A 25,252-nucleotide genomic window follows, 5' to 3' on the forward strand; every position below is an offset into this window, starting at 1 on the left:
CTCAGCATCCCCTCACCATTATTACTATTATCATAGGTGACTTTGCTGCTGCTACCAAAGCCCTATCCCAGTGTCCAGGACTGTAACGGAGGATTAACTGGAGCAGCTGACAGTGGGTGGCAGAGCCTGATAGTGAGAACTCATGAGGGATAGAGTCCCCACTTTGCTTAAGAAGTCAAGCTATTTCCCAGGTTATGACTGAGCAATATGAGTGCGGAGGAATATGATAGGAAAAGAAAAGACCAAGCTCACCAAAATGACTTTCATTCCCAAGGTAACATGCACTCTATGCTCACTTCTGGGAGAATGTCAGCATGGCCCCAAACACTGCTCCCTCACCAGGTCTGCCTTGCCTGGGAAGTAGGGGCCTGTTCGTGTATGTGACAGCAGCTCCCTTGCCTGGGCCGGCTTGCTCCCCTCCATTCTTCCCTACAACTCAGCGTGACTGACAGTAGGATGAGCTGCCCAGGCTGTGGGCTGACGTCTTACGGCCAAGCGTTTCTCCCTCGCACTTCTGCATTGACCCGTGGGCTGTGGCAGAGCCACTGGCCCTTTCAGTGGGTGGGGACGGGGGTGTGTGTCTGTAGCTCATGTCCAGCAAGTTGAACTGACAACTTCACACCATACATTTATAGAGAGGATTTTCTATAATTGAGGTTATACATAGAAAGAAATGTCTGTGCATTTAATTGTACAGTACATTTAATTCTATAGAGTTTTGAAACAAAGTGACCATGATGTATTTACATTGGATTAATTTTGAAAGCAGAATTATCCAAAATATTCAGATGTTCTAGAATGCTATCACAGGCTGGTGTCTGCATTCCAGCCTACCAGTCGTATTCCTGAAAGGGACTGCTCGGCGGTTCTCTTCCTCAGTGGTGGGCCAGCTTGTATAGCTTATAGCTTATGTAACCTTGCTGGAGCCAGGCCAGTCTAACACAGGGGACACACAGGAAAACGGCGCCACAGAATGCTGATTCACATCTCATAGCTTGTGTAAGTGGTGCTGCCAAAGTCCTCTGTGTGAATGGGCGAGGTGCGTAGCTGCCCTGAGTCACAGGAACAGGACTCTGGCCATCAGCCCATTGGAACAGACACACTGCTGACGAGGACGCCAGCCGCGGAGCACGTGTGAAAGTCAAACCACCATCTGCTTGGGCCGAACTGAGCTGCACTGCATTGGTGCTTCCCTGTGCCGTCTGCGTGGGCCGAACTGAGCTGCACTGCATTGGTGCTTCCCTGTGCCGTCTGCGTGGGCCGAACTGAGCTGCACTGCATTGGTGCTTCCCTGTGCCGTCTGCGTGGGCCGAACTGAGCTGCACTGCAGCTGGGTGCTTCCCTGTGCCGTCTGCGTGGGCCGAACTGAGCTGCACTGCATTGGTGCTTCCCTGTGCCGTCTGCGTGGGCCGAACTGAGCTGCACTGCAGCTGGGTGCTTCCCTGTGCCGTCTGCGTGGGCCGAACTGAGCTGCACTGCATTGGTGCTTCCCTGTGCCGTCTGCGTGGGCCGAACTGAGCTGCACTGCATTGGTGCTTCCCTGTGCCGTCTGCGTGGGCCGAACTGAGCTGCACTGCATTGGTGCTTCCCTGTGCCGTCTGCGTGGGCCGAACTGAGCTGCACTGCAGCTGGGTGCTTCCCTGTGCCGTCTGCGTGGGCCGAACTGAGCTGCACTGCATTGGTGCTTCCCTGTGCCGTCTGCGTGGGCCGAACTGAGCTGCACTGCAGCTGGGTGCTTCCCTGTGCCGTCTGCGTGGGCCGAACTGTGCTGCACTGCAGCTGGGTGCTTCCCTGTGCCGTCTGCGTGGGCCGAACTGAGCTGCACTGCATTGGTGCTTCCCTGTGCCGTCTGCGTGGGCCGAACTGAGCTGCACTGCAGCTGGGTGCTTCCCTGTGCCGTCTGCGTGGGCCGAACTGAGCTGCACTGCATTGGTGCTTCCCTGCGCCGTCTGCGTGGGCCGAACTGAGCTGCACTGCAGCTGGGTGCTTCCCTGTGCCGTCTGTGTGGGCCGAACTGAGCTGCACTGCATTGGTGCTTCCCTGCGCCGTCTGCGTGGGCCGAACTGAGCTGCACTGCAGCTGGGTGCTTCCCTGTGCCGTCTGCGTGGGCCGAACTGAGCTGCACTGCATTGGTGCTTCCCTGTGCCGTCTGCGTGGGCCGAACTGAGCTGCACTGCATTGGTGCTTCCCTGTGCCGTCTGCGTGGGCCGAACTGAGCTGCACTGCATTGGTGCTTCCCTGCGCCGTCTGCGTGGGCCGAACTGAGCTGCACTGCATTGGTGCTTCCCTGCGCCGTCTGCGTGGGCCGAACTGAGCTGCACTGCATTGGTGCTTCCCTGTGCCGTCTGCGTGGGCCGAACTGAGCTGCACTGCAGCTGGGTGCTTCCCTGTGCCGTCTGCGTGGGCCGAACTGAGCTGCACTGCATTGGTGCTTCCCTGTGCCGTCTGCGTGGGCCGAACTGAGCTGCACTGCATTGGTGCTTCCCTGTGCCGTCTGCGTGGGCCGAACTGAGCTGCACTGCATTGGTGCTTCCCTGTGCCGTCTGCGTGGGCCGAACTGAGCTGCACTGCATTGGTGCTTCCCTGCGCCGTCTGCGTGGGCCGAACTGAGCTGCACTGCATTGGTGCTTCCCTGTGCCGTCTGCGTGGGCCGAACTGAGCTGCACTGCATTGGTGCTTCCCTGTGCCGTCTGCGTGGGCCGAACTGAGCTGCACTGCATTGGTGCTTCCCTGTGCCGTCTGCGTGGGCCGAACTGAGCTGCACTGCATTGGTGCTTCCCTGTGCCGTCTGCGTGGGCCGAACTGAGCTGCACTGCATTGGTGCTTCCCTGTGCCGTCTGCGTGGGCCGAACTGAGCTGCACTGCATTGGTGCTTCCCTGTGCCAGTTTGGCATCTGAGCTCTCTTCACAGATTTTAAAAAAGGAGACACTTTGGTCACTTTTGTGTAAAGTTGGCATTTAGAACCATCTCCGTAAATGCAATGGTTTGGCAAGCTGGGATATTCCTACAGGTGGAAATGGCCTCCTCCACTTCCCAGAAGAGACCCCACAGTTTACAAACCGAGTCACAGGGAACGATGTAGGGTTTTATATATGCTGTCATGTCTTATTAGGATTACAGTGTGTGTGTGTGTGTGTGTGTGTGTGTGTGTGTGTGTGTGTGTGTGTGTGTCTGTGTGTGTGTGAGAGAAAGAGAGAGAGAGAGAGAGAGAGAGAGAGAGAGAGAGAGAGAGAGAGAATGGCCAGCCATGAGCACATGGAGAGAGTGGGGGAGGGAATGGGAAGAGAGACAGACAGACAAAGGGAAAGAGACAGAGAGACAGAGTGTGTGTGTGAGAGAAAGAGAGAGAAAGAGAGAGAGAGAGAATGTGTGTGTGTGTGAGAGAGAATGTGTGTGTGTGTGTGTGAGAGAGAGAGAGAGAGAGAGAGAGTGTGTGTGTGTGTGTGTGTGTGTGTGTGTGTGTGTAACCATTAGCATGTTGACTTCCTTCATGGAAACAGTTTTCTGAGGCTCAGACTGTATTCCTTACAGAGTGAGCACTGGGCCCTGGGCACAGACAGAGCTGAACTGGAGGTCAGTACTCCAGCCTGAAGACTGCACATGGGCTTCCTGGGAGGCAGAGGTCAAGGAGGTGGCCACAGCCCCATGTGTCCATCAGCCCTGTTTGTGCACACTGTATAAATGGGAATGTGCATAAACACTACCCTGTTGCACTGCATAATTATGTTGATTGCTAAAAAAAACCCCCCCACACACACACGCAGGAACACCAGAAACCGACCAAAATATTACAAGAAGCTATTTTTAACACAACTTTGCTCTTTCTAGCCAAGTGTAGATACTTTTTTCCCCTTCAAAATTATGTGTTCTTGTTTCCAGCATTCAGATGGTGCAACACCTGTTTTGTGGCAACATTCTTTTTTGCACTCAGAAGCCATCCAGTGATGCACTCTCCCAGTCCCATGCGTATTCCAGGTCTTTCCTGTTATAGCTGTGAACTCATTTCATTTTAAAATTAAAGAAAAAAATCTTAAAAACAAAACTCAAACAGAAAAACCTAAAAATAATTTGATTAATTTCTAAGGACCACTAATAGGGCCTGTAAATACTTACTGGTGGGAAATTTGAAGGTTTTTCTTTTTAAATGATTAGTTAAACTTAATAAGAGCCAGTAAGCATTGTTATTTTTCTGTCTGGCTCCAAATGAAACTGAACTCTAATGGAGACTTAATGAGTTTTTCCACCAAATAAAGTAAAGGCTCATTTTGAGATCCTAATCCCTAATCCCAGAAGCTAAGGCTCACTTCCTCCTCAGTCTTGGACACCAGCTTCCTCACACCTTGTTGGCCTTTACTCCTTCCTTGGCTCCCCACCCCTCCTGCTGCTTGAGTCGCACCTTAGAGGCAGCTCAGCTGACAGAAGTCCAGACAGTAGCCAAAGTCGAGCTCTGCAGCTCGGAGCCACAGGCTCCCAGTCCCTCACCTCTGGCACCCCACTTCACACATCCTGCTACTACAGCACTTAGGTCCAGGCAACCACTGCTGATTTGTGTTGGCTAAAAATGGCCCGTGGTTTTAGGTGCAAACATCTTATTCTTTCACAGACATTGACCTTTAAGCTCCAACTCCACATCCATAACCTTAGCTTGTTTGTACGTGGCCGTTTGGGGTAACATTCTCTCTCTGTGTTTGTCTGTGACGTTCTTGGGTGCTACTGTGGGAAGCAGAGTGGCGCTCTGTGTTTTAATGCGCTCTGACACTATTTGTGGAACACTTATTCCTTTTCAAAGCAGTAAAAATCCGTTGTTGTAAAAAATGCTGAAATAATATTTGAGGGAAATTATTATTTTTCTATTTGTGGTGTATTTGTAACATACTTAAGTTTCTATAAATATTCTGATTAAACACTGTTTTCCAAAAATTCATCTAACAAGTTTAAGACTTAGTATGCCCTTACCTTTGTCCATGGAAACATTAAAGACCTGCAATCTCTATATTCTCTGCCCTGTAGGAGCTTATAACGTGGACTGGAACGGTGGCTCAGTGGTTAGGAGTGCTTACTGCTTTTGAGAGGACCTGAGTTCAATTCCAAGCACCCACATTGTCATTCACAAGCTTCCCTAACTCCAGTTGCCTGTGCCTTCATCGAACCTCCATGGGAACCAAACACGAACATGGTGCATGCACATATGTGCAGCTGAAACCCTCAAACACAATAATATGCGAGGACAGTGTTAAATATCAGACCAAGAGCCGAGGTGGAAACCAGGATAAAAAATAAACACAAAGTGACCGGTGAAGGCTTCAGAACAAGCAGCGAGAGGAAGGACTGTAGCCCTGCCTGCTGCACATTAATAGGCCTGGGCAGAGCCCAAAAGCTTGAGGCAAGCACAGGTGTGGCCAAGACTCCCCAAATCACGTCAAACCGACTATTGCAGAAGACATAGATGGTCACCTAAAGGTCCACTCACAATTAGGTTCCAAATGACACAGCTGGAATCCCAGGGCCGCAAAGGCAAGAGTAGGATGTTTCTCACCACACTGCTTCAGGAGGAAGCTCCTCCTCGGCCTCTCTCCCTCTCCCAGTGGAGAGAAGAGGCTGCCATTCGTTTGTGCATTATTAGGTTTAGCAAAATGGGACTCCGGAGCTCCTCTGTGCAGTTATGAAGTTAGCAACCACAACAGCTGTAGTCAGGAAGGAGCGAGAAGTTGAGGAAATGTGTACTGGGGGGTCTTGATGGCATTTGAAGGCATTGTGTAGTGTCTCCCTATTGTTCCATATCTCCATGTGGAAGTCAGCCTATGAAAAAGAAAATAAAGGGCAAGTGAAGAGATAGGGAAGAAAAGACTAGGAGCTTGAAGCAAGAATCCAATACGATAGAGCTTTTCTAGCTCATCCTAAGTCGTTGCACTTAGACCTTCTCGTTAAGGTCTTTCCCTTGTGAAGAGAAGTCTTCAGTCCTAACGTGTGTGTGAGCCTTAGTGGGCCCCCTCACAGTCAGGTGGACAGGACAGACTACTTGCTCAGTATCAGGAGTTACTTGGTGAGGGCCGGAGCTCTTTGGGAGCTCTTTGGAAGGAAGGGTTGGCTGTTCAGCTTGGAGCTCCATGAGCTTCCCTTTGAAAAGAACCACAATGCCCCTTTACTAAATGAAGCATGATGATACTGTCTTGCTCTGAGTGGGCTTTGAGGTGGGGCTTCTCTCCTGAATCTTAGACCTGCAAGTAGTAAGTCAGTCTCAGAGAAAAGGATGCAGGAAGGTGAGCTTCCTCAGCGCTTCAAGGCCATGTCCCCACGCAGGCGGTCCCCAGCAGGACTGCAGTGTGCTGTGATGTCAGTGGTAGGATAAACCCCAGACAGGCTTAGTCACATTGCTGCTGCTTCCAGGCCCTTCCAGCATTCTTGCCCTGCCCAGCACCTTGACTCATTTGCACGATTCTGTTTCGGGCACAAATGGAAGTGCTTACTTAATTTGCTGGCGTCTGTGCTCCTCTCCATAAACCACGCTGTGACTGTCAGCTTTTTGTTCCTCCCGGATTCCTGTTCTCAGTGCTTAAAGCAAAGGAGAAGGCGAAACCTGGCCTCCAGTAGAGCTGTTTGACTTACGCAGTATCTAGGAATGGGTTATCTCTACAGAAGTGAAACCTACTTGGGACGTGTGTGTGTGTGTGTGTGTGTGTGTGTGTGTGTGTGTGTGTGTGTGTGTGTGTGAATATGTGTGTGCATGTATATATGTTTGAGTGTGTGCATGTGTGTGTATATATGTGCATATGAGTGTTCCTGTGTGTGCACGTGTGTGTACATGTTCATGTGTGTGCATGTGTGTGTATGTTTGTATGTGTGCATGTGCATGTATATATGTGCATATGTATGTGATCCTGTGTGTGCATGTGTGTGTGTATAGAGGTGCACAGTGTGGAGTGGTTTATAAGCCACTCCAGGAAGCATCCATCTTGTTTCTTGAAACTGGACTTCTCACTGGGACTAGAAGCTTGCTGAAGAGGCACATCTGTTTGGACATTGAGCCCCAGGGATCCTTCTGGATTTTTTATTTTGTCTTGTGTTTGTTTGTTTGTTTGTTTGTTTGTTTGTAGGCTCTAGGCATCAAAAATAGGTCCTCATTCATACAAGGTAAGCATTTTACTTAACTGAACCATCTCCTCAGGCCAAAACTTGTATCTTCTTAATGGGGAAAGAGAAATACATCTTTATAAAAGCACTTGATGTATCTAAAGTAATAGCACTGGATTCACTGTACCAGGGTTTAGCTCCTCACCCAGTCCCAGGGCCAATGTTATCATTTTCCCCATTTATAGCAAGGGGCCCACTGAGATTTTGGTAAGGTGCTGAAGGTGAGACAGCTAGAAGATGCTAGAATAGGAGTGTAAACCTGCAGTGTAACATTATAGTCTTGGACCTTGATGTGAACGTCATCATTCCACACAAATGTTAAGCCAGAAAAGAATGAGTTTCTTTTACAAAAGCCTGGACTAGCTTGTATGGTCTGCAGCTGTATTTCCCTCGAGGCGCTGCTGTAGCTCTCTTCCTTTCTATAGATTTAGCATTTTCGGGGTGAGAAACCCTTAATGACTGGGTGCTGTTTAAGTGTGTACGCTCATCTGCATTACACGGTCTTTGTGAACTCAGACAGTGAGCTCCGTAACCGAGCACAGGATGTGATAAGGAGCACTGCTTCTACCCCCCAAAGGACGCAATGGGAAGTTAAATTACATGGCCCGGCAGGAGCTGATCCAGACCAGCGGCTTTACATCTGATGCAACATTAGAGTCCATGAAGAGGGCTTCAAGTGAGCAGTGTGTGGTCCAGCTGCATCTGAGCCTCCAAGGATGGGCCATTAGGCATCTTCCCAGAAGCCTGAGGTGCTGGTAAAGTCTGAGAAGCACCGCTTTAGCATCTCAGTGTATTGTCACAATTAGTGGTCTGAGATAGACAGCTGTGACAAGATCTTGCATCCCCTACTTTGGAGAGGTTTAAAAAGATTGGAAGGAGCATCTTCTGGGTGTTTGCGACAGTCTACTCACAGAATCTGGTATTCATTTATTCAACAGGTTATATTTCCCAGTAGTGTACATTTTGTTTCTAAGGTTTGTCTTGTTATTGTTGTTGTTTTGCTGTGTATGTGAGTGTGTGTGTGTAGGGGTCATGTTCACTTAAGCATAGGCCATCCAAGTGGAGGCCAGAGGTTGAGAACAGTATTAGTGTCTTCTTCAGTCTTTCTTGGCTTTATATCCTGAGGCAGGGTTCACCAAGGGCCCTGGCGCGCCCTAGCTTGACTCTTGTCTCTGCTTCTTGAGCCTTGAGATGACAGACAGGCTCCGGAGCCCACTAGGCACCTAGGTATGTGTTAGAGATCTGAACTCTGGTCTTCAGGCTTGCAGAAAAAGCACTTCATTCATTGGGCCATGTCCCAGGTCTTCCTAACTTTTGTGTTAAGGATACTAGGGCAGTGCAGATGTGGTTCCTTGTAAAGAGGGTCTGGTTGTCTCTTAGTAATTAAATCTGATTTCTTTCCTCTCTCTCTCCGTCTGCCCTCCCTCCCTCCCTTTCTTTCTGAAAATTTCACAGATGTTTTTATCATAGTCCCTTCTTTGCGCACCTAACTTCTGTCTGTTTTCTAGTTTTAATCCAACACCGATGTGTTATGCTCCAACATTCTTGGGTGCATGATGTGCTGAAGTGTGGCCAAGTTACCAGGGGCTACATTTACCCAGAAAACCGGCTCTCTTTCTTCCAGAAGCTAACAGTCACCCATGGTTCCATTGTGATACTTAATGCCACTTCCCTTCTTGCTGGGGTTGGCGGCTTGGGCTTGCAGTGGCCTTGAGTTTGCCGTTACCGTGACCTGAGTGTGCCTGTGCATCTGCTCTGCTGTGCGGCTCTCCCAGGCCCTCTGCTCCCTCTTCTGCCATGAGCCCTGAGCCTTGGGAAGAGCAGCTGCCTGCTCTGTGTTCCATTTCCGGTTGAGCATCTTCAGCCTCTTACTCTCGGCACCTCCACACCTTAATCACCTTCTACCGCAAAGAGAAGCATCTCTGAAGAAGGTCCAGTGATGTGTTGATTGTGGCTACAAACGCAGATCGTTGTGAGTTGTTTAACCTTCTGTCCCATTACTAGAGTCCTGATCTTCTCTCCATGATAAATCCTGTAAAGTAGAACTCAGGAGCCAAAGAGCCCGAACACTTTACAGGTTCCGTGTCCTCCCTGAATCTCTCCTCTCACTGAGAAAAGCAGACTTTGGATTTTTATGACATCCTCTATGCTTATTAGTTGTCATGATTCCTTTATTTCCTGTGAGCTATCTTTTCTATTGAGGGATTTGCTTTTCTTCTTGGTTTCCTGAGGAATTCTGCTCAGTTACTGCGTTGCAGCGTTGCAAGTCATCTTCACAGGGGACCTCCTTGAGCTGTGTCGGGAGCTTTGTCTGCTTCTCTTGTTGGGTTTTCAGTTTAATGCAGTTAAATCTTCACATGGATTTCCCTTGGAACTTGTACTCAGGAAGCCCCTGCACCCCGAGTATGATGAGAAACATGCTTACAGTTCCCTTTTAATTCCGTGATATTTATTAAATGTTTCCTATTGAACTCTTTCTCTTTGAAGTGAGCTTGAAGTTTGAGAATCAGACCCATCTGAGAGTAGACTTTCCACTTGCTATCATCTTGGGAAACTTGGGGCTCCTCTCTCAGGCTGTGTGTAAACATGAGCTGCAAATCTGGACTTGTGAGGGCTCAACTTAGGAGGCACTGCAAAGCAGTCATTTTCTCCAGAGTTCTCTTCACACTGTCGTTTTCAGCGTCACGCTGAAGGTCTAGGAGCCTTTCTGGGGACATAGCTTCAGTAAATTCTCGAAGCTTCATTGGTGCTGTCTTCCTGATAGGTCTCTCTCCTGAGGTGCGTGGTGGCCTTCTCGCTCCAGCAGGCAGACTGTACCACGACCGGAAAGTCTCCCACCCTCTTCTGGGTTATTGCTCTCCTCCCATCCTTCTGCCGACTCTAGCCTTTGGCTGACATTTCTGTGAAGGATTTTGTGATGTGCATTCACAACACCATGTAAAAATAAACCGAAGTGTGTTATTTAAATATTTACAGGCTTTTGTGGCTCTAGGAGCTATTTTTAAAGTGACCTTTAAAAACCGTTTGCAAGGAAGACAACAATCCCGGGGAAAGCCTCCCCTTCCAGGTCTCCTTCATTAGGCCATTTCTGCTTTGATAGCAGCTCATAATGTAGGAGACATCAAAGATCCACAACTTCACAAAGCCCGTCTCTGTTACTGCTGCCACCATTAGCTGCTACATGGAGTTCCTTCTTTTAGCTAACCCAACTCATAACTGACGTCCTAGACACCAGAGGGTCCCATGTGTGCTCATGTGTGAGCCTGGCTGTGTGTTCATGTATGTTTTGGCTTACCTGGTTGCCGTTGTGACAGGATTGTTTCTTTGTTCATGATAGGTCTTGCTTTGTGCCCCAACTCATGATCCTCCTGCCTCAGCCCCAAAGTGCTAGTATTACTGGTGTACACCACCTCGTCTAGCTATGATTTTATTTTTAAAGGGGAGAAATTGAGTCTCCTCTCCATGTGCATCTGTGATCCCGGAAGTGAGCTGGCAGTAAGAGCTGCTCCACTCCTTCCTTCACTCAGTCCCATTCACCTCTGCAGGAAAGACCATTTAATCTTTGACTGTGTTTACAGGGTCCACAAACTTCTCTGATGAACAAGGAGTTTGTGAGAGGTAAGAGGCCAGGGCCTCTGTGGAAAGCCACAATTTTGGTTGGCTGGAAAGGCCTAAAGTGGGAAGCAGTTAATGGAGTAGGATTTGGAGAGCTGTTCAGCTGGAATGCTGGAGGGAAACAGGCCAGAAGGAGCAGCTTGTGCCAAGAGGGCGCCTGAACGGGGAGGTCACCAGCTGCTATGCCTTGTGTGTGCCGAATGGATGCGGTGCAGGTGGGCCAGACTAGCTTACTTTCCCTCAGTTTCAGCAGAGCTTAGAGAAGATTGTCCTTGAGGACCTAGGGCTGTGTACGTGGGGCCTCTAAGTGAGCTGTTGGGGTTGAGATGAAGCATGTTGTGGTGAATACCAAGTGGGTGAGTAGCCAGCCCTGCACAAGGCTCTGCTGGAAGCCCTTCAGTGCTGCAGGTCCCAGCAAGCTCGGCATGGTGTACCCCTGGAATACAGCATCTGATTAGGGAAATTGCAAGTTCAAGGCCAGCCTAAGATAATAGCAAGACCCTGTCTCACAAAAGGAAAATGCTAACAGTAATCATTATCACCATCATCATCACATCCCCACCACCATCCCTACCACCACCATCATCAACATCACCACCTTCACCATCTTCACCACCATCACCACCATCATAACCATCACCACCATTCTACTACCATCACCACCACCACCATCATCACCATCACCACCATCATCACCATCACCACCACGACCATCATCACCATCACCACCATTCCACCACCATCACCGCCACCACCATCCCACCACCATCATCACCACCACCACCATCATCACCATCACCATCACCACCACCACCACCACCATCATCACCATCACCACCATCACCACCATCACCATCACCACCACCACCACCATCATCACCATCACCACCACCACCATCACCATCACCATCACCATGTTCAAGCCTGGCTAAGAGATGGCAGCCCTGTAACTATTCCTAAATAAACTACCCTGCATACTTCCTGTTCCTGTCTGCGGGTTAGGTGCTACTATTCCCCTCATGATAGTCTGTGTAGTAAAGCAGGCTTTCTGTCCTGAGCTGGCCATCCCCAGAGTTCTGGGCATCAAGTGCAGTATTGCAAACATCTGAGGGCGAAGTCTCTGACAGTGGTGTGTGGTCCACAGAGAACACGAATGCCTCTCCCTCAGAGACAGCCACATCTTAAACTCTATAAACTCCATTCTGCAAAAAGTGATTTTGTGGGGGTTGGGGATTTAGCTCAGCGGTAGAGTGCTTGCCTAGCGAGCGCAAGGCCCTGGGTTCGGTCCCCAGCTCCGAAAAAAAGAAAAAAGAAAAAGAAAAAAAAGGAAAAAAAGAGAAAAAGAAAAAGAAAAAGAAAAAAAAGAAAAAAGAAAAAAAAGTGATTTTGTAAAAGTTGATGAACTTAGGTGGAGTTTGTCCTGCAGTATCTTTTATCTGTAGCCCCAGGGTGATCACAGGGGTTCTTAAAGAAAGAGTGCAGTCAGTAGAAGGTGACAGGTGGCAGTGGAAGGGTGCTCGGGCAGAGAGATTTGAAGGTGCTGTGTCATTCTTTACTGGATAGGGAAAGGGCCCCGAGAGCCAGAAAATGCAGGAAGACTGCAGTCTAATTAACTTTATCATCACAAGGCCCATGTGTATGTAAGTCAGCTGAATTGATAAATCTCAAGTTTGTATTCCCTGCCATATTAGATATTTCCCTGTTATGACGTAACACAATGACCAAGGCAACATAGCATCCGGAGAGTTCCAGAGGATGAGGTCCTCAATGGCAGTGGGGACAGACGTGGATGACGAGAGCACAAACAGGGAGAGCCACCTCTGGTGACAGACTTCTTCCAAGGGAGTCAAGCCTCTACCAACTGGGAACTAAGTGCTCAAACATCTGAGTCTAGTGGGGACATTCTCATCCACACCTTGACACCCAGCTTCTACTTACTGCTGCATGAGTCCTTTCCTGCGGAGACTCAAACGGGCCTGCTCACCCAACCCAGCGCACCCACAACAAATCCCAGTGCAATTCCACCAGAGTCCACCTTGAGTAACCAGTGAGCTCATGTATGACTAAGGCAGACTCATGTGAAGTAGGAGATTCCAGAAAGAGTGTCTAGAACCTCAACTGGGGTTCTATGGAACCCCCCCACCTGCTCCTTCTGTTAGTGAATATCAGTAGTCAGCAGGCCCATGTGACTCCCCACCCTCCTCCTATCAGTAGACATCAGTGGTCAACAGGCCCTACCTTGAGGGTCTCTTCTAAGAAACCACAGCTGCTGTGGAGAAGAAAATGGCTATGCTGCTCTGGGGCAGAGCTATAAAACACAGTTCTGGCCTCTTTTTCAGTGTATAAAGTTGGATGCTGGTATCAGTGCAGATACCATCATTAATGATAACATTTTCCATTGACTTGCTCAGATCAAAACAGATCTGTTCTCCTGGACATTATTTTTTTTGGTGGAAAAGAGAATGAATGAATGAATGAATGAGCATACGGTCAGAGAATTAATAACAAGTGCGGGGTCAAGAGCACCTTGGTGCCACCTTGAATTTCTCACACAATATGATCCTCATGGGAAAGTCCTTCAAATTGGACATTGGCAAGTGACCATTACTCTTACTCTACCTTGGGCTACTCTACCAGCCTCCTGGTTGTTCACTCTTCCCCTACGAGTGTCCTGCAGTACAGTCCTTACATCTTAATTAGTAGCCAGCATGGGGCTTTGAGGACACAGGCCATAGCAACTACCTTCTGCTCTGAGTTGTACAGTGATTCCTTATTGATTGGCATACCTTCCATTGTCCAGAAGGCCATGATTTGTAACACTTCCTTTACCCGTTCCTTGAAAATGCCCAGGAGGACTTCGTCCCAGGTGGTGTTGCTATGGGGAAAGCTCTGTTTCTAGGAACACACATGGCCTCTTCCCATTGTGCGAGGATGGCATCTTCAGCAAGTTCTTTCCTGACTGTCCTGCTAAAGCAGCATCTTTTCCAACGTCTCTAGACCCCGCAGTTGTTACTCATTCTCTGACCCTATGCTCATTCATTCATTCATTCATTCATTCTCTTTTCCACCAAAAAATAATGTCTAGGAGAACAGATCTGTTTTGTTCTCCCCCATGTCTCCAGTTCCTAAACTTGTGTGTACAGAAGGGAAATGTCCCACATATATGCTCTAGTAAAGTAGGTAAGACTCAGTAAACACAGGGCTGGCATGCATACTGCTTAGCAGACCCTGACTAGTGAAAGTGTATTGGCAGAGTTAGAGTCAAAGGAACCACTCATCTCCAGGGGTCAGTGGAGGAAGAGGGGGTGAGGTTGACCCCAGGCCTGGGACACTAAGTAGTATTTAGGTTTATGGACTTAAGGAAAGGTGGAGGGAAACCACTGAAACAAGGGTACAGAGATAGAATAGCTCAGAATGTTTTCAAAAGGAAAATCCTAACCAAAGACATGCCAGAGTCAACAATGCCTGGTGACAGTAAATTCTGAGTGTTAGCAAAGCGTAGTCACCATGTCTGCTCTGTCTAAACAGTTGAGATGACATTCAGAAGGTCCTAGGCTAACATCCTGACCCGGCCACCATTTACTCTCCTAAATATAAATACCATTCTCTATGTGGGAATCTTACACTTATTGGGCTCTTTCTCTTAAATGCAATCTGTAATTACTCCATGCTTTATCCAAGGAAGTAGGTCTCTCCTGTTCATGTTCATGATCCTGATTAGGCAGTATGACCCTTGACACTTCAAGCCAACAAGCAAAAGAAATCACCTCTTCTTCTATCACAGAGCAAGGATTTGGTTTGGCAAGCGTTTTAGGTAAGAGAGTGGCATGTGTCATTGGGTGTCACTTAGCTGATGAAGATGATGCCTTTTTCTCCCTTAGCAGTGACTTTGTGAAGGATTTTGGAAAACTGAATGGACATATCTGAAATTGGGTTTCAAGTTGAGAGAGCACAAATGACCATAACTCCTACCTCTCACCGTCCTAGTTCCGTTCAAATACTGGTAATGGAGTTGCATTTTTATAACGTTAAAAAAAAAACAATAGCAAACCCATGGGTGAGGTCTGGACCATGTTCATCGGAATGCCTGGATGAAAGACTGTTGAGAACAGAAGACCTGGGGCTGGAAAGATGACTGAGTAGCACAGGGCACTTGCTGTCTCTTAAAACAATAAATAAGAGTGCTGTGCCTACCACTTACGGCACGCAGCACACAGTCACCTGTAACTCCAGGTCCCGGACATCAGATGCCCCCTTTGACCTTTGTGCACTCCGTATACATGTACACACCCATTCATGTGCACACAAACACAAATAAGACAAACCTGTTTATAAAACAGAGTGGAAAGAGCAGGAAGGTGTGGGCGTGGGCTCCTCGAACCACAGTCACATCAACTGAAACCCTGCCCCGAAGCAGAGTAGCAAGTCGGTAACTAGCGTATTCCCTTCTTAATCAAGAGTGGAGCCAAGCTCAGTTGTCTCTGACTTCAGTCCTGCCCAGTACCTGCTATTCATTTCGGAAAGGAATTCTCCTTTCCCAACTCTTTTACTGAGGCAGGTCCTTGGCAGCAGAGTTCCCACCCTGGACATTGTTTTAAAAATGAACAACTGATAGGCAAGTTTGGCAGACTTGAGCTAAGGTCACTGAAGGTTTAAATGGTAAGAACTTAACAATATTAAGGCAGATGAAGACCAAATGTCCTCCAGGTTTGTCCTTCAGCCTGCAATGTTTCCTTCGACATATAAACCTTAAAATACTGCTGATAAGTCTAAAATATAAACCTTAAAATACTGCTAATAAGTCTAAAAGGCCTCAAGTCAGTGTGAAACTCTGGTTGTTTTAATGGAGAAATATTGGCACTAATGGGTTTCGGAGACATCTCACTAGACTATGGTTAGTGTTTTCAGTGTTAGTGTCTGTGAAGCTAGAGCTCACATGTGTTCATAAGAGATGCTTACACTGGGAAATTGTGGTCAAAATGTCAAACAGTAAACATTAGAGTTCAGGCTAGTTCACATCAATATTTATGTTAATTTTATAAACACTTATTTGGATGATTTTTCGTGGTTTTTAGAAAAACATTTATGGAAACTTATTGAGGATCAATATTTTAAAAATCGTTTAGTGGCATAGAACTCCTTGACAGTATTATTCAGATGGCCTGCTACAGAAAGCTGTCGACCCTTCAAGTAAACCTCATGGTTAGAACAGTACACCATTATCTAAGGTCCAAAGTCTCTTTGGTTAATAGATTTAAACAGTTTTTAATCCATTGGCTACATTCTCTTCAGGCTTCTGCTAATTAATTATGGCTTACTTTGCTAACGTTCTGTTGTCATGCTGCTGTGTAACTTGGGGCAAAGTCTCGCTCAAGTGACTGCACCTTGAGGTATTGAATTGGAAACCAAGCAGGCTTGACCCCAGTGCATTTGGACACTGGTTAGACAGGAACTTCTGAGTGGCACCCCAGTATCCCCGCCTCCCCCAGTAGGGAAGTTCTGAGGAACACTTGTCTCACAAAGGTCCTTTGGTCCTGACACTGTGGAGCTGCTTTTGGTCATCGAGTGACAGAGAACTGAATGGTTTGGTTTGACTTTCCAGCAGAAACTGTTGCCTAAACTTATAGAAGAAAAACTAGGGAAGCATCTGGAACACATGGGCACTGGAAAAAATTTCCTGAACAAAACACCAATGGCTTATGCTCTAAGATCAAGAATCGACAAATGGGATCTCATAAAACTGCAAAGCTTCTGTAAGGCAAAGGACACCGTGGTTAGGACAAATCGGCAACCAACAGATTGGGAAAAGATCTTTACCAATCCTACAACAGATAGAGGCCTTATATCCAAAATATACAAAGAACTCAAGAAGTTAGACCGCAGGGAGACAAATAACCCTATTAAAAAATGGGGTTCAGAGCTAAACAAAGAATTCACAGCTGAGGAATGCCGAATGGCTGAGAAACACCTAAAGAAATGTTCAACATCTTTAGTCATAAGGGAAATGCAAATCAAAACAACCCTGAGATTTCACCTCACACCAGTGAGAATGGCTAAGATCAAAAACTCAGGTGACAGCAGATGCTGGTGAGGATGCGGAGAAAGGAACACTCCTCCATTGTTGGTGGGATTGCAGACTGATACAACCATTCTGGAAATCAGTCTGGAGGTTCCTCAGAAAATTGGACATTGAACTGCCTGAGGATCCAGCTATACCTCTCTTGGGCATATACCCAAAAGATGCCCCAACATATAAAAAAGGCACGTGCTCCACTATGTTCATCGCAGCCTTATTTATAATAGCCAGAAGCTGGAAAGAACCCAGATGCCCTTCAACAGAGGAATGGATACAGAAAATATGGTACATCTACACAATGGAATATTACTCAGCTATCAAAAACAACGGCTTTATGAAATTCGTAGGCAAATGGTTGGAACTGGAAAATATCATCCTGAGTGAGCTAACCCACTCACAGAAAGACATACATGGTATGCACTCATTGATAAGTGGCTATTAGCCCAAATGCTTGAATTACCCTAGATGCCTAGAACAAATGAAACTCAAGACGGATGATCAAAATGTGAATGCTTCACTCCTTCTCTAAAAGGGGAACAAGAATACCCTTGGCAGGGAAGAGAGAGGCAAAGATTAAAACAGAGACTGAAGGAACTCCCATTCAGAGCCTGCCCCACATGTGGCCCATACATATACAGCCACCCAATTAGACAAGATGGATGAAGCAAAGAAGTGCAGACCGACAGGAGCCGGATATAGATCTCTCCTGAGAGACACAGCCAGAATACAGCAAATACAGAGGCGAATGCCAGCAGCAAACCACTGACCTGAGAATAGGACCCCTGTTGAAGGAATCAGAGAAAGAACTGGAAGAGCTTGAAGGGGCTCGAGACCCCATATGTACAACAATGCCAAGCAAGCAGAGCTTCCAGGGACTAAGCCACTACCTAAAGACTATACATGGACTGACCCTGGACTCTGACCTCATAGGTAGCAATGAATAGCCTAGTAAGAGCACCAGTGGAAGGGGAAGCCCTGGGTCCTGCTAAGACTGAACCCCCAGTGAACTAGACTATGGGGGGAGGGCGGCAATGGGGGGAGGGTTGGGAGGGGGACACCCATAAGGAAGGGGAGGGGGGAAGGGGATGTTTACCCGGAAACCAAAGAATTATTATTACGTATTAAATAAAAAAAAGAAAGAAAAAGAAACTGTTGCCTAAATTTTTCCTCAGTTTAAAAAACCATTACTCAATTTCGTTGTTTTATATTCATCTTGGTTTTGCTCATTTCATTACTCATAGTACCTTTTTTTTAAGTGAGGACTTTTCTCAGTCTGGAAGTTTTGCTTCCTGAGTCAGGCTCACTGGCTAGGTAGACCACCTGTCTAGGCCCGCTGGTGAGCAGACGGGCTGACCAGCGTGCTCTCGGACCGACCTACCTCTGCCTCCAGGATGATGTTACAGAGGCACCCCGTAGCGTGACTTCTGGGGATCCGTGCTCAGGCCTTATGCTTTTACAGGGAATATTTCCTGAATGACCTCTCCCCACAGCTCAGCATACACTGTCCAGTGTGTGTGTGTCCCCACCACAGCCCATCCACATAGCTGTCAGCGATGATCAAGTGACTCTGACATTAGCAAGGGTTTCCTTCTCAGGAAGTATTTGGGCAAATTCCTGTATGTCAGGCTGCTTTAAGACACGTTGTTTCTGTAGAACCTTTTATTAGCGAGACCAAGTACGATTCAGTATGGAAAGGGCCTGCATCAGTGTGAATATACGTAGTAGACTGTAAGACAGTCTGGTTACCGCAGCAATGTCCAGCAAGCCTTTCTGCAGTGTGCACGTACTCAACTTTCTGCAATGGTACACGTACACGTGACCATTAGGAATCAAGACTAGCTTACATGCACCTGTGTATGTGTATGTATATTTGATTTTGGGCTGTGCTGAAGATCACACCAGGGCCTTGTACATGCCAGGCAAACATGAGTTTCCTCTCGTAAGTCCAGGAGAAGCTAAGACGATAACTCAGGGCTGACTGCTGTAAGCACGGGCTGCTCTTCCAGAGGACCCAGGTCTGATTCCCAGTACCCACACGGAGGTCGTCATCCATCTGTAACTCTATTTAAAAGAGGTCTGAAGCCCTGTTCTGGCCTCCATGGGCCCTGCATACTATGTAGTACACAGACATACATGTCGGCTGTGTGTGTGTGTGTGTGTGTGTGTGTGTGTGTGTGTGTGTGTGTGTACAAAGAAAAGTGCCATGTATGGAAATAGAATACTTACAGGACTCTCCTAGGCTGAATAAATGCTTTGCTGAGGGAAAATGGTACGCGAGGAGCTCTCTGCTTTGTGGGCTTTAAGACTGTAGGTGTTCACTCTGTTTTATATTTAAGTCATGAAATCAACATGCATGTACGTGTACATGTGCTGGCAGGTATACGGAGCACTGACACAATTGTTTGTTTTATGAGGGGAAATAGAACTTTTATAGATGGCCTTACAGTAAGTGTCATTTTTATCTGTGAGTAGTGAGTACCTGCCATTTTCTTGTTATTCTGAGGTCAGAGCCTACCACAGAGATTTTAATATTTGAAAACTCTTCTATTCAGTGGAACTCAGCATTTAAAATAATGACTTTCGTAAGATGCAGCATTCTGCCCCACTGTATCTGACCTTTCTTGGTCAGGAAAATGAAACATCAACCCCTCTTGTTTGTTATTCTTACGTGCTGCCTCACACTGCTGGGTGTTAGTTGATCGGGAGAGATTCTTGCTCCTTAGTCTCAGTAATTAGCATTTTCTGTGGAACAGCTGCCAGGAGATGAGACACCTTTGCTGTCCCAGCACCGACAATCAGCTGTTTGGACCTGGAAACTGTCTTAAGGCAGTGTTCACCTCTAAAGGTGGGGTTGGCACAGGTGACTCCAGCCTCTTGGAAGACTGAGGCTAGAGGACTAGGTAGAAAAGGAATTCTCACTGGGGGGAAACGGTGGTGCCTATAGTTAGAAAAGAAGATTTACTGACTCCTACTTATATGGTGGTAAATAAGAAGTTCTTCACGGGCTGTGCTGCTCAGTTCTACTGAGAACTACAAATGTGCCTAGAACAAGGAGGGAGCGATAGTGGACACCTCTGTGAAAGAAAACTCACGGAAGCCATTGCTTACTCTGAGAAAGGAGGTAGGAGAGAACACATGTTTTAAATGAGCAAGTTATTGCTTGTATGCAAGGCCACTGTTGTGATCCAAAAATAAAATTAAAAGCTAACATTATTAATTAAAATACTTGGATATAGAATAAGATGATTAGGAACTTAAATTTTCTTCATTTTTAATATTAGGTCTTAAAATAATTATATGTCTGATAATGATGGGAGCACTTGAAGGATGGCTCAGTGGGGAGAACCCTGGCTGCTCCTACAGAAGCCCCAGGTTTAATTCCCAGCACCCCTATGGTGGTTAACAACTATCTATAAGTCCGTTCAGGAGGATCCACACTCTCTTCTGCTCTCTAGGCGAAACATTTACACACATACAAATAAGTAAATATTTTTACAAGCAATGATAGATTCAAATAGTTTGAGTATAAGCTCTGTGAAAATAGGGATCACACCGTATTAATTTAAAAAGTATTTATTGTTTATTTAAGTGTTTGCCCACATGCATGCATGTGCATCATGTATGTACCAGGTGCCCTTGAAGCTCAAAAGAAAACATCAGATCCCCTGGAAGTGGAATTATAGGTGGTTAGGAGCCACCGTGTAGGTGTTGGGAACTGAACCTGGTCTTCTACAGCCAGTGCTCTCAACTGCTGAGCTCCCCATCCAGCGCCATGCCTTGTTAGGTTTTAAAGACTTTTTGAATCAAATACTTGGGCATAGTGAGACAATAGTGACTGTTTCATAGATAGGTGTATATAATACGATGGGCCTTAGTAATTATACATGTTTTTATTTCTGCACAGAAATCATGTTGCTTGTTTGGAGACGCAGCCTTAGCTGGGGTGTGGTGAATCTCCTCTGTGTTTCAAGCATTGCTGAGGTTACAGCAGGAAGATCACTAGTTCAAGGCCATCCTGTGCTACATTAGAAAGATAATTAATACAAAGGCAGGCAGGTAGGCAGGCAGGCAGGGCCTTTTCTTCTGTATATCATACAGCTATTTTAGGTGTTTACATGGGGTGGACCCCTCCCTTCTGCACCATCTCCCATCAGTTGGAGAGAACTGAGGCCATATTGCTGCATTAACTCTACCAAATTTCACCTGAAGATTCAGTGGTGCCTGCCTGGGAGGCATCACCCCAAATCTGTGCAGCAAGTTTGCAGTGACGTCATTATGTAACCCCATAAACACGTCACTTCTCTCTGGAGTCTCACTTGTGAAATGACAGCGAAGCTTAGCCTTATTATCACAAACTAGCACCATTTTATTCCTGACATTTTTAGAGGCCTCAGCCCTGGCATTTAAGTAAAATATTTGCAGGAAGAAAAACATTCTAAACACAGGAAGACAAAAGTTAAAGTAATTCTTCAGCAGACGTAGAATTCAGGCAAGTGCATGAAGTCAGACATCGCCAGGCAGAGAGCTTTCCCCACAGGCCGCATCAGCTCCGCAGCTCTGCAGTTGAACTGGCTCCATGCCTACTAAATCCAGCATTGGTGCAGTGAGGGAAACTGGAAAGTGTACTTCTCTAGGCTCCCCAATGTTGCCTCCTCAGGACCCTGCAGCATGGGACCCTAATCTGTGGGAGACACGGGCAGCCCTAGTAGCATCCATACAACACGTTATGGATCCAACACATCATGAGGCTCCTGGAGAAGAATTCCCCAGCCCAAACGAAACACAGCACAGCACAGCACAGCTCAGACCCCTTGATTTGGAAAAGTTCTTTACCACCATCCAGTCTGACTCCTGACTCCTAACTACATTTTTAAAGATAACTGATTTCAATTTTATAGCATAAAAATCAAGTAATTTGAACCAAAAGAAAAAAATAAATTTGTCCCCTTTTGTTGCTTTTGATAGCTTATCACTGAGCACATGTGAAAAATGCCTACTTCAGGGTTTCTCTCCTCTAGGTGTTAAGATGGATCTAGACTACATGGATTGTTCAATATGAAATGAAAATGTCAGTTGTCACACCGATATTTGGTATTTTCCTAATAGGCCTTATTCTGCCCTCCTCCTAAGTCTCTCCAGGCTGACTGTCAAAAACCAGAGCTGTTTGGATCCTAGGGTTGGTAATGGGAGTTGTTTCAGTTAGGTAAGCACCCAACTCCAGCTTGGTGTCCAACCAACCCCCAACGAGGCAGCACCTAGGTGAGCAGGGGTGCGGGCAGCTGCCAGCCCCCGTCTCCTCAGCCCCATCCTGCTCTGCATTTCCAGGCCTGTGCTGTTGAGCTGTGACCTGGAAGGAATTGCCCATGGTGATGGACTGCTCTTTGTCCAATGTGGAAGTTTCCAGAAAGAGCCCTGGAAATTTCAGCAACCTGCCTGGTCATTTGTATGAATTCCATTTGTGTGTAAGTTTTCCTGATGTATGTTATAAAAAATGAGTGTGAGATTCAGGGGAATGGTTTTTAGGTCATTGAGAAACAGTCAAATTGTTTCATTAGCCAACACCTAACTGGGCTGGAGCAAGGCCTTCATCAGTAACACAAGCGTGACGACCAAGTCTAGATCTCATCACCCACAGAAGAAGCTGGGTGTGCCTGGACACCTGCCTGTAAGCCCAGCACAGTGTGGGCAGAGACAGAGAGAACCACGAGAGCTGCCAGAGTGTGAGGTGGAGAGTCAAAGGACAGGGCACCTTATGAACTTGGGCTCCTCAGAGATGCAGTCCTGCACACACGTGTGCATATAACACCACAAACACATTTTAGTTTTGATTTCCATATCCTAAGTTGTTCTATAAAACCCAAATCTAGAAAGAAAAAAGCCTCCTGATGAATATCCCTCTGTGACAGGGCAGGCTCTTAAGGAAGTCTAACTGGCAAGAGTGGCCCGTGCTTTTGATGATCAGGTACTTCTAAAAGCCAAACAGCAGCAACAACAAGCAGAGGTCCTTTTCTACAGTGTGGAGTCAGAAGCATTTCCGTCTTGATGTGATCGAGGCTGTGGCTGCGTTCACACTGTAATGCCATGCACTAAAGTTGTCAGAGGAATTGTCTTTAAAGAGGTCTGGGGAGCGAAGATGTTGTGGTTGGGATGCGCAAGAACTGGGGCAGCACAGTGGTTCTGTCTCAGGCTGCCCTTCGCAGCCTTTCCTACATTTTATCCCAAGTGACTTCTTCCTCCACTAGTTTTACTAAAATCGTGCACCTCCGAAATAAGCCTTTATTGGTTAAGTTTAAATTTGTAAACTCACAAGTGTGATTTTTCCATCTTCTAACACATAGCCACAATTTGCAGTACAACCTTTTCCTGTGTCAACAACAGGGAGAAATGAAGTTCACACAGTGTGGTGTTTCCCTCTGGTTCCTCGACCTGTGCTCAGTTCTGCTATTTATATCACAAATATGGCCACGAGGTAGGAAACAGGCTGCTTTCTTCTTCTGTTTCATATGTGAAGCGTGGTTCCTAAAATGATCTTTTTCTTATCATTAATGCTATTCAACAAAGCAAGCAGTGTGTCTTGTCTAACAGTGTGCGTACTTCACGTAGCCGTCGTTTCGAGAGAAAGCCCATAGTGGAGGAGTAAGTGTTCTGCCGTGGGCACACAACCTTGGAGTTGTGAGAGAGCCAGTTGGCCTTTTCAGATGTAGAAGTGTTAGCAGGGTCTCAGGATGTTTATGCCTTTGGTAGAAATGTGGTAGAGAGCACACTTTGTCACCTCTAACTTCTCCTGTTGCTGTGGTTTCTTGGGATTCTTCAGGCACAATGTCCAGAGCTTGGAACTTCTTGTCTCCAGGCTCCATCCCTCCCGCCTTTACTTCCCCCTCTTCTGCCCTTTTCTCTTTTTTGTCTTCCCTCTTCTGCAGGCTCTGGGCTTTCTAACTTTAAATTGATTAGAATGCATTAATTTTTAAATAAGTGTCACAAATCTTTAACTGAGCACTAAAAGGTTGGGAAGGCTTCATGGTGTAGAGTCTGATCCAGAACTAAGTGAGAAGAATTTTAAAAACAAGGGCTGCCCTTCATTAGCCCTGTGCTAGCTCCTGACAGGCTCCATGCTCCTCCGTGGCCGTGCCAGGCCAGGGCGAGCCCTGCTGCCGTGCACCATTTACCCTCTGTCAGCAGCTTCAGTCGGAGCCCAGCGATACTGCACATGCGAGGCTGCCATGCGTCAGCCTCAATTAAGTTCATGTCACCGTGCTTGGGAAACTCAACGGCCTCCTGTTAACCATTTTTTGAGTTGTTCCTATTTATTGATTTATTTATTTAATTTTAATTTTCCTCTTCTTTTTTTAACCATTAAACACTCTCCAGAAACACATGCTTCGTGGTATTTTAAGGCTTACAAACAGAAGTGGGTTTCACAGGAAGCAGTTCCGACTTTACTCCAGCACATGCACAAGTGTGCACAAGTGTGCAGCCCGCGTTTGCTGTCTACAGGGGACAGCGCCCAGCGTGTGCAGCCCGAGCACTACAGTGCCTGCTGACCTGAGCTCTCACCGCCCCCCCCCCCCCGCCCCGCGTCAGGAGGGGAGAGGTGCTTCCTTATTTAAGAGGAAAATGAACTCCTGCTGCATTCGAGGAGGGGAAAGCACACACAGCACCCGTTTACGTTTGGTTCACTGCTTCGTGGTTTAGTAAGTTTAAGGGGAAAAACAAAAGACCACCCATGGCTTCTCCATGCCGGGTGTCTGGCCAGCCAAGTTAGTCTCTTCAGAAGAAATTGTCTTTTAATGGGAATTCTCAAAAAAGTTAAAGAGGCAGCTTTGAGAGAATTTTCTTTTCTGTCTCTTGATAGCTATCAAACACTCCAAAGACCCCCTGTGCACTTTAATGGACAGCGAGCCATCCAGACAGTTGGACCTTTGAAGGGTTTATGGAGATTTTATGGACCTGGTCACTTTGTAAAGTCTGGCTAACCCACAAGGCTATTGTTGGCTGTTGGTGACAAGTCACAGCATGAAATAAATCACAAAACTCCAAATCCTGTGGGGTCCGTGACAGCAGACAGGGTTCTCAGCAGAGAGCAAGGTCAGTTCACGGAGGAGAAGGGGCCATGTGGTTTTGTTTTTCACGAGCACACCACTACTGTAGGTGAGTAGCGTTTAAATAGATCAGCCCATGGAGACACTCGGTGTATACAGATAATGGATCTCAGGACTCCAGAATACGAGGCAGTTGGATCATGCCCAAAATTATTAGCTGCAAAACCTAAAGCCCATCATTTCCTCATGTTCATATGGCGATGAGTCAAGGATTTCCCTTAAGGTGCTATGGCATCCGTGGTATTGACCTTATAGGAGATACATTTTAGCATCAAGTGTGCACTCATTGGATGTGATTTTTAAATGAAAGAGGGGGTTAGGAACCAAGTG

The 25,252-nt window shown here is 46.9% G+C and overlaps 1 protein-coding gene and 1 long non-coding RNA gene across 14 annotated transcripts in view; one reads left to right on the top strand and one right to left on the bottom strand.

The window, feature by feature from the left end:
* The window catches only part of Vti1a (vesicle transport through interaction with t-SNAREs 1A), a 305,634-nt gene that overhangs the window by 107,217 nt on the left and 173,165 nt on the right, over positions 1-25,252 (top strand). The window lies entirely within an intron of this gene.
* LOC134485255 (uncharacterized) lies at positions 3,121-13,644 on the bottom strand. Its single transcript, XR_010063305.1, has 2 exons — positions 12,686-13,644; positions 3,121-11,183 (listed from the first exon to the last, which is right to left on the bottom strand). It is a non-coding gene; the product is annotated as an uncharacterized LOC134485255 (long non-coding RNA).

Source organism: Rattus norvegicus, chromosome 1, assembly GCF_036323735.1.
Source record: "Rattus norvegicus strain BN/NHsdMcwi chromosome 1, GRCr8, whole genome shotgun sequence".
Lineage (NCBI taxonomy): Eukaryota > Metazoa > Chordata > Mammalia > Rodentia > Muridae > Rattus > Rattus norvegicus.